Source organism: Adiantum capillus-veneris, chromosome 8 (genome assembly GCF_014529385.1).
Source record: "Adiantum capillus-veneris isolate H3 chromosome 8, ASM1452938v2, whole genome shotgun sequence".
Taxonomy (NCBI): domain Eukaryota; kingdom Viridiplantae; phylum Streptophyta; class Polypodiopsida; order Polypodiales; family Pteridaceae; genus Adiantum; species Adiantum capillus-veneris.
In genome coordinates this window covers 9,208,222-9,217,884 of record NC_140938.1, presented here as the reverse complement: position 1 = coordinate 9,217,884, position 9,663 = coordinate 9,208,222, and positions in this window count along the sequence as shown.

Below are 9,663 nucleotides of genomic sequence, written 5' to 3'. Positions count from 1 at the left end.
TGGGCTTTCCTTGAGTGAGTGTGAGTGTGTTGTCTCTCATGCCCCTAGCTTTAGGGCTCTCCCCCCTTCTTGTAGGAATCATGTTGACTTTGGAGCACCTCACCCCTTGAGCACCTTAGTCATAAAACATGACAAGCACCTCAAGCACCTTAATCATCAAGCACGACAAGCACCTTAGTCAGCAAGCACGACAAGCACCTCAAGCTTGGGCTATGTTCCCACCTCAAGCTCAGTCCTAGCTTGCCTAAGGTCCTAGATCTAAGGACTTTTAACACTAAACGTTGGAGGTCTTTAAGGAAGCTAACCTTAAGGTATTTCAAGCTCCATTAGCTAACATTCCTCTTTGACATACCATCTCTCATTTGGACCCATTGAATTTCGTCCCGTGCTCAGATAGATCCATAAGCACATGGCTATATTCTAACTCTTGTTCCTGTTTATTCTCCCACATTAAATGATTAGTTTAATATGAGAAAATAATTTGGGTTAGTTCGATATTAGATTTTATGACATTACCTCTCTCTTGAAATCATAGTCGTCCTCAACTATGAGGTAGAGGAGATAAAGACTTAGTCATTAGTCTATGTTTCTTAGCAGGCAGAGGATCCCTTTTTACCCTACGACATCATTCCAGAATGGATGACTAATCCATTTGGTGCTTGGGAAACATAGCTGCCGCAAGCATGTCTGCTCTTGAGTCCATTTCAAATTCTCCCAAAGTAGAGTGACAAATTCTACTTGGTGTTTGAGTCAGGTCGTCATCACAAACACGATTGTAAGCATGCATACTATTTAAATTTGTGCACAATTAAAAAAAAGATCTAGTCTTATAAGACAATTTTTTTTTCATTTAAAAAGTATTTACATTTGCTTACTCTATTGTATCATTTGTTGTAAGCATTGACAAGGTTCATACTATCCTTAAGATGTGTTTCTTTCTTGTATCAATCTAGAATCTTCAAAAGGATAATTTTTGAATTTCATAAGATACTGTCGGATAATCTTACCATGTCATACTCCCTTTTCTTCATGTCGAAGAAGTGATTCGGAGTGAAGCACCTCTTCTTGATCTTTGATCTCGACGGGTCCTCAATGATTGGTTCTTGTGGTGGATCTCCTTTGTAAGGCTTAAGTAGGTTCACATGAAAAACATTGTAAATGAGCCAATGCTTGGGAAACCTGAGTTGATAGGGCATCTAATCGATTGGTTTTATCTTTTTGCTAGTTTAGCATAATAATTTTGGTGGCTTGTAGGATTTTTGCCCGTAGTTTTCCTCAATCGATCCTTGGAAAATTTGAGTAGGACCCAATCATTTTCCTTGAAAGCTAAGGCCCTTCTGTGCTTGTTTAGCAGCAGCCTTTTGCCTTTGTTGCGAGATGGATATAGCCTCCTTAATCTTTTCAAAAGATTATTGTAGGTCTCGGCTATACTCATCTGCAGCGAAGATCTTCCCATGTACCTTGAGTAACAAGGGACTTTTAGGTCTTCCTTCAATAATTTCAAAAGGTGCCTTCCCGGTAGTAGTATGGACAGTGTTATTGTACGCATACTCTACAAGAGGTAGGTACTTTTCCCATTGGGAATTTTGATCTACTTCGGTAACATAGGTCTTAAGTAGATCTGCTTCCCCCTATCATACTTTTTCTTTTTGCACACCACACATTTTGACACATAGTCTTGTATGTCCATCTTCATGGTAGACCAATAGAAATACGTCTCTAATCCACGAAGGGTAGGTTGAATCCCTCGATGCCCTGGATAGGGAGAAGCTTGGGGTTCATGCATCACTTTCTCACGAAGAGAGTGAGTAACACATAGCCTATTTCCATAGAGAAGATAACCATCATGCAAGGTAAATGGTTCTTGTTTCTTTCCTAAGGCAAGGGATGAAATAACATCTTTAAAATTGGGGTTAGTAGCATACTCATCTATCATAGAAGATAGATCATTGTGAGTTGCTATGGACACCGCATTGGCTCTTGGCCATCGTGATAGGAAAATTGAATTGCGAAAGAAAATTTTCCCACCTCATTTGTTTGTCGGAGAGCTTGGTTTGCGCCATGAGGTACTTGAGACTTTGGTGGTCTGTTCGTAAAATGACTGGAGTCTCCAATAGATAGTGCTTCCAAGTGTCAATGGCATGTAGGACAACTAGAAGATCCTTCTCGGAGATGCCCAATACTCGCTCATCGGAATCGAGTCTTCGAGTCTCATATGTTATAATATGCCCTTCTTGAAGCAAAATTGCTCCAAGGCAATCTCCACAAGAATCACATTGGACCTCAAATGGTTTTGAGAGATCCGGTAGTGTAAGCACAGGTTGAGAAGTAAGCTTTTCTTAAATCTTTTCAAAAGCACTTTGTTCTTTACCAGTCCATATGTACTTAATATTTTTCTTGGTCAAGTCATGTAGTGGTCCTACTAATTGGAAGAATTTGACTATGAAGCATCTACATTATGCACACATATCAATAAAGATTTGTATCTCATGTAGATACCTTGGGTTAGACCATCCTTTTATTACCTCAAGCTTGGTTGGATCCATATGGATACCATCTTGAGAGATAATATGACGTAAGTATTGAATCTCTTGGAGAAAAAAATCACTCTTCTTTTGGTTAATGAAAAGTTTATTCTCCCTCATAGCTTGAAACGCTACATGGAGGTGTTGCTTATGCTCCTCCAAAGATTTGGAGTAGATGATAATATGGTCAAAGAACACTCCAATGAACTTGCGGTAGGGTCTAAAAATCTTCTCCATCAAGCGGTTGAACGTGGTTGAAGCATTTATCAAACCAAAAGGCATGACAAGATATTCATAAAGACCAAATGTTGTACGGAACACAGTCTTTACGATACCTTCATTCACTATCCTTATTTGATAATAGCCACTTTTAAGGTCAATCCTATTGAAGTAGGTCAAACCTTATAGCTTATCAAACAGATCTTCTACCCGCGATAAGGGAAATCTGTTTTTGAGAGTGATACGGTTTAGTGTTCGATAGTCCACACACATGTGGCATGTGCCATCTTTCTCTTGCACTAAAAGGATTGGAGAACAAAAGGGACAGGAGCTAGGCCTCACCATTCCCTTGTCTACCAGCTCGTGCACTTGCTTCATAATCTCCTCTTGTTGAGCTTGAGAAACCCTATAAGGAGGTTTATTTGGCGGTGAGATCCTACGTAGAAGCTCTATCTTATTGTCATCATCCCCTCGTTTTGGAGGTAACTCCATAGGGATGTCATCGATAAATACATCTTGGAATCTATTTAAAAAATCAGACAAGTTTAATTCTTCTTGATTCCTACCACTTTGTTTTGTTAAATCATTAGCATCATTTGGAGACTCTTTGCCAAAAATCATGTACGCGGAAACAGAGCTGAGAGGAGAGATGAAAAGGTCTTCTTTGTCGACGTAGCTTTGGACATGAAGCCTCAACTTCCCAATCAAGGGAGTAACGGAGGCTTGTTGTCCCTTGAAAGCCTCATCGGTAGTTACAATATCTCCCAAGCTTGTATGCCCTGCTGTGATATGAAGTTGTGAGTAGAGTCAGGATCAAATAGGATGAAGGCATCATGCTCCCTCACCTTCCCCCAAGCATATGAAAGGGATGATCCTTTGCAATGAGAATCCTCTTTTGGAGCTTCGACCGTGGAAGCTCTAGGAGTCTCATTGTGGGCATTTCTTTTGGGGCAAGAACGATAACCATGTCCTTGCTCCTCACACTTAAACATGGGTGATCTTTACAAAAAGCCTTTAGCTCTTAAGGAAAGAGTTTGTTTTAACCTTTGTAAACTCCTTTGTCCTTGGTCTTGTTGTTGTTGTTATTGGAATTGCTTTGGGAAGAACTTTGAGCATTTCAATCTTTGTTTTCCATGGGCTTGGCATTCCTATTAGCCCCTTGTTGGAAATTGATACGTGGTGCAACCATAGTGTGGTGGATGACCTCGGTGTTAGAACTGGGCCGTTACACGATGTTAAAAATTATCTTCTTCTTGGGTGTGTGGGTGTGTGAGTTTGTCAATAAAAAGAAGAAAATGGTATAACCTTTCTATCACCCAAGTGTGGTAGATTGGTTATGCCATTTCCCTCTTGAATAACAAGTCTTGAGTTCAACTCTTGTCGGATAGATCTTTGAGGTCTCTTCGGATAGTTTCCCACGACATTAAAAATTCTCTTCTTCTTCTTCTTCTTCTTCTCACACCCACCCACCTTGATTTAACATAGAAAACTAGCACATAGTCTTTCATTGTATTGAAAGCATAAATGCAATGAAGTGAGATTACTCTCTCTTGGTTGTGTGTTTGAATTAGAACAATCACTCTAGAACAAAGAGTGTTAGTGAGTTTCGATGAAAGTGCAGTCCTTTTTGGGACATTTACACTTCCGCCTACTACCCCACGATTTGATCGATTGGCTATGGCTCACCCGCTCATTGGTTTCCTGCGAATTGAACCCACATATCTCTCTCTCTCTCTCTCTCTCTCTCTCTCTCTCTCTCTCTCTCTCTCCCTCCGTATACACACACACACACACACACACACACACACACACACGTAGGCATATAAAATATTTTCAAGCATTGCACACGTGCACACACACACACACACACACACACACACACGTAGGCATATAAAATATTTTCAAGCATTGCAATATAGTGTATATATAATATATATACACACACACACGTAGGCATATAAAATATTTTCAAGCATTGCAATATAGTGTATGTTTCCACACTTCACTATTATTTTCTATGGAAGACGAAAGGGGATTGGAATAAAGGGGTTAGTGCTATTGGTGGTGCTGAAGCAGTGGTAATAGGAAGCTTCATAAGTAATGGTGGAACTGCTCTCTTGACCATGTGCCATGTCTGTGCACTAATTTACAATGTTCGTATGTGTGTGTGTGTGTGTGTGTGTGTGTGTGTGTGTGTGTGTGAGAGAGAGAGAGAGAGAGAGAGAGAGAGAGAGAGAGAGAGAGAGAGAGAGAGAGAGAGAGAGAGAGAGATATTTGGGGACTTGAATGTAAATCTTCTTCATATCACACCACCATTGTAAATGACAAACGACGAGCTCAAACTTTGACAGTCTTGTTGCCATTGTAGGCACACTGTCATGAAAAGCAGGGAAATTGGAGACGTGTGTATCCATATGGTACTAGACATCGTGGTTCTTGCATTGAGATTTCGGCATCTAATCCTTGTCGTCATACCCGTTCTTGTACATAGCAGCAATACCATCATTGAATTGTTCGTCATCATAATCATGAGCATCATCAGGATTAATGTTGGAATATTTTCATTGTTACGAAGTGGTTGTTGTATATAATCTGACTTAGAGATAAGCTCTGGGGTGTATCGATTGTCTTCATGATATTATATGAAAGTGTTGCGCAAGTCCAAGCTGAGGATTTTGGAGAGAATGCTGACTGTTGGCATCAAAGAGGATCAGTAAGGTCTCCGTACTTGACTTTTAGAGGTATGTAGTGAAGAGTGTAGGGCTCCACTTCACTACTCAGCGCGACTCTCTCTCATGGCACATGTCTATTCTAGTGCTGCTGAAACAGAAGATATTAGATTTCAATCGATGATCAATTGGCATAATCTGGAATCGAGTCAACAATAAATAGATACGGCCATGAATCTCTCTCTCTCTCTCTCTCTCTCTCTCTCTCTCTCTCCACATTGGGGCTAACGTTTTTTATCAGGGGCTAGCGTTTTTTATCGCCTATTCGATTGGGGCTAATTGCCTGTGTTGAAAAGCAGCAGCATGTCAGTGTTGAAAAGCAGCCCAGAACTTCTTGGCATTGGATTACCAAAGGCTGTCGTGCATCGTTTCTTGCCTTCTGCTTGCTTTGCTTGTGTTGTTGCTTGTACTCAATATGGCCATGAATCTCTCTCTCTCTCTCTCTCTCTCTCTCTCTCTCTCTCTCTCTCTCTCTCTCTCTCTCTCTCTCTCTCTCTCTCTCTCTCTCTCTCTCTCTCTCTCTCTCTCTCTCTCTCTCTCTCTCTCTCTCAATCTCAACAAACTTGTGATAGCTGCGAACTGCTGTACTGCTGGGAACTTCTTACCTGCAAAGCTGTGGAACTGTTGAACTGCTGCAAACTGCTCCTAGGTGCCGAACCTGCAAACTGCTGTAGTGCTGGGAACTTTGTACCTACGAAGCTGAGAACCTGCAAAACTAATGAACTGCTGCGAACCTGCAAACTGGGCGAAGGTGCTGGCTGCGATAGTGCACGAATTTCTCTACGTGCAGCGCTTTTATTTAGTTGAAGCTTTTTGATAGCATGAAAAGCATCCAGTGAAGTAATGACACGTGGTGTCTTGTGCGTTCAGATCGTTGGAAAAGTACCTTTGGCTCACCAAATAACCATAGACAAGACCACAACATAGCAACAGATACACCGGCTAACAAAGGGAGCAACCCTGAGACGAACCTCGAGACATATACATCCATAGCGAAGAAGAAGCAACCGAATACCATCGATAAGGCGGGCCCCGTAAGCCCCCATCACCAGAGAGCTCTCGGGGTATCACCAAGGAGAGAACTGTTGTCATCAGTGCTCTCCCTGCTCCAACAGACTCAACCCAAAATCCGCATGCTCAAGCCAAACACACGCATCAACAGCAACCCACCACAACCAGCATAAAAAACATCACCTCCGCACCACCAGCATAGTATAATCACATACAAATCCATGACGCCTGAGCAACAAGATGAAAGTTGAGTATGTGTCAAAAGAACCAACAAAAAAAACCACCAACATGCAAGCCATTGAGGGGGGCCAAACCCCTTCTGACGACATTCCAAGCACATGAAGACTGCCACCTGCCCAAGGCGCACACAAGAAGGAAACCAAGCCGACCAAGTTAGTCTCGAGACAGAACAGGGTTGTTGCCAAGTCCTTTGTGCCAAAAAAGAACACCAGATCTGCAAGGACACCACTACCCCAGTTGGGTAGTCAGGATAGCCGAAAGCTCACATCCCAAAGCTCCTTTGTCCACCAGCACATCTGTGAGTATTGCCCTAAAAAAAAAAGGAATAGGCTAGTTCTTAAACACAATGTTTATCTAAGTAGGACAAATAATCACCAACAAGTGACGTTCATGCTTTGACAAAACCTGTCTTTCACTTTCTATGGAATCTCCTTCATTACAAGACACTCTTCTTCTTTTAGAACTAGCCTACTCCTGTCTAAAGAAGGAATAGCAACTAAATAAAATAGTTTTAGAAGAACTCTTCGATGGGAAAATAATACTACTTTATTGAGTGAGAAGCCCATACTCTTGACATATTACAAAATGAAAGGGATAGTCAAGGAGCTAACTAGTGTTCCTTGATTGACTCACTATGCACATGGTTATAAGTAAAATAGTAATAGTGGTGTGGATTTTAACGCATGGCATAGCTCATGATGATGGATCCATAGCAACTCTCCTTGAAGCTTTCGCCAAAAGCTCTATCACCTCGCATCACAAACGAGATTTTGCACAAAAAGATGTATGAATGTAAACAATTCCATATTATAATAAAAACAAAACGAGATGTATTTTGTGAATTCACGATGCTTGTGCCCATAAAAAAAGAAAAAACCATACATATGTATGGTGTGGAGTTGGCACTGTTCTCCACATTTATAATAATACCGTAGAGAATGTGCCCTTCCCCCACCACTTATATTCCCTTCAGTGTTGAGGGGGGACTTATGCTTCTTCTCCAACGTTGGAGGGACTTTTTTATTGTAAAAATGCTACAGCTTTTCAAGGAAGAACTCATTACCAATGTTTTATGAAGACATGTATAATTCCACGTTGCCTTGCCATGGCGTATTGTTTATGTGTCCCTTTGTTGGGAATCACAAAAATTCTTCAACCGTTGTCACCTTCATCTACAATCTTTTGAATAAAAATGATGTAAATTTATTGCTTTAATGTGTACATGATTTAATCTAAGTACTTTCGAGATCACATAAAGGAAATCAAAATACGGAATATAAGTGTACCTTTGATATTGGTCGTGTGGATCAACGCACAATTTTGGATGGAGCCACTTCTAGACCTTCCTTACATTGTTCTGCCACCTTCCCACTAGTATACGTTCTACCATCGTTATCCATTCTGCAACTTCTGAAAACATGTCAATTGATGTTGAATCCGTTGTACCGTTCGTCCGTAGACTCACATGCACACATACACAAAGTCGTAGTCTTTGGGGCACCCCATGTGACATACATATTGATCAAAATATGACCAAGCATGACATTCTTCTCCAAGATTCCTTGCTTCGCATCTACAAAAAACAACCTAGAGCTTTCTAGCACTGCCCTTTTGGAGCAAATCTTGCAATCACGAGAGAGGCCATCACTTTGAATCTGCTGAAAGTAGACTAGTGCTATCACTTCAAATATGTTGGAAACAGACTAGAGCTTTTTGGCCTGCCCCCTGTGGGGTAAATCCTGCAATCAGCGCGTTCCAAGAGTCCACACTCTAGATAGGAAGCTTTTCGAGAAGCTCTTGTGCTGTTTGAAGTGTACCACATTTAGCAAACATGTCAACCAAGGCATTGCCAAGCACGATATCTTTTTCAACAACCCCTTACCAACAATATCAGCGTGAAATTTTTATGCCCATATCAGCATCTTACGTAGAGCCATGTACATGCCTTCAAGATGCACATGTATCTGATTGCATCCAGGGAGAGGCCCTTGCTTGATGCAATCAAGATATGCACGTGCAGGTGATTTCATCTGGACAAAGGCCCTCACTTTGCATGCATTGATATCTATTTTCCAGTGCAGTGCAAACACCTTGCAACCCTCTTTTTTGATCAGCATGATTCACAAGATACATTTAAACAAATTCTGGTTTTTCCAATAACGAGCTCTGAGCTTGCTCTCAAGGTCACACTATTTTAGAATAAGGCAATTACCGTGTGGTACCATGGCCAGGTATTTACACTGTATGTGAAAAGGAGTGGAAGTATGAACATAAAAACTTCTTTTATGTAAAGAGAGGCATAATAGCCTCATTGAAAGAGGCACAATATCTTCTCTGGAACCTTTTGAATATTACTCTTATTGCATAGGCACAAAGTAGCTGAGAGCAACTTGTGTTGATTCTAGACCTTTTAAAACATTCACACCTTGCAACATAACCACAAAATTCTCATTCTAAATAATAGCACCTCCATCACATTCAAGTATTGAGATAAAAATCAGGTATCCCAATGCAGAGCATCTTTGCAAAATAATCATAAAGGAGAATCCTCTTATCCTTACAGAGATCCCATATTCACCTAGAGCCAAAATAAGAAAATCAATTTCTGCTTCAGCATCTGCAATCGCTTGATGCAAGGGAGCCCTAGAATGGCTTGCTTGTCAACTTTCTTTTGATATACTTCCGAGGAATTCCTATTCAAGCTGTAGCAACATCTTGTCTCTCTCTCTCTCTCTCTCTCTCTCTCTCTCTCTCTCTCTCTCTCTCTCTCTCTCTCTCTCTCTCTCTCTCCATCGCTTTCTCTGACTTCATCCCATATGTACTGTCAACGAGGCAATCAAAAACCTTAATTATGTTGACATGATAGCAAGTAGGAGGGCCTTGCTGGAGTCGTAACAGCATACTTGTTTCATACACATGCCTATCAATTCACCTAGCTA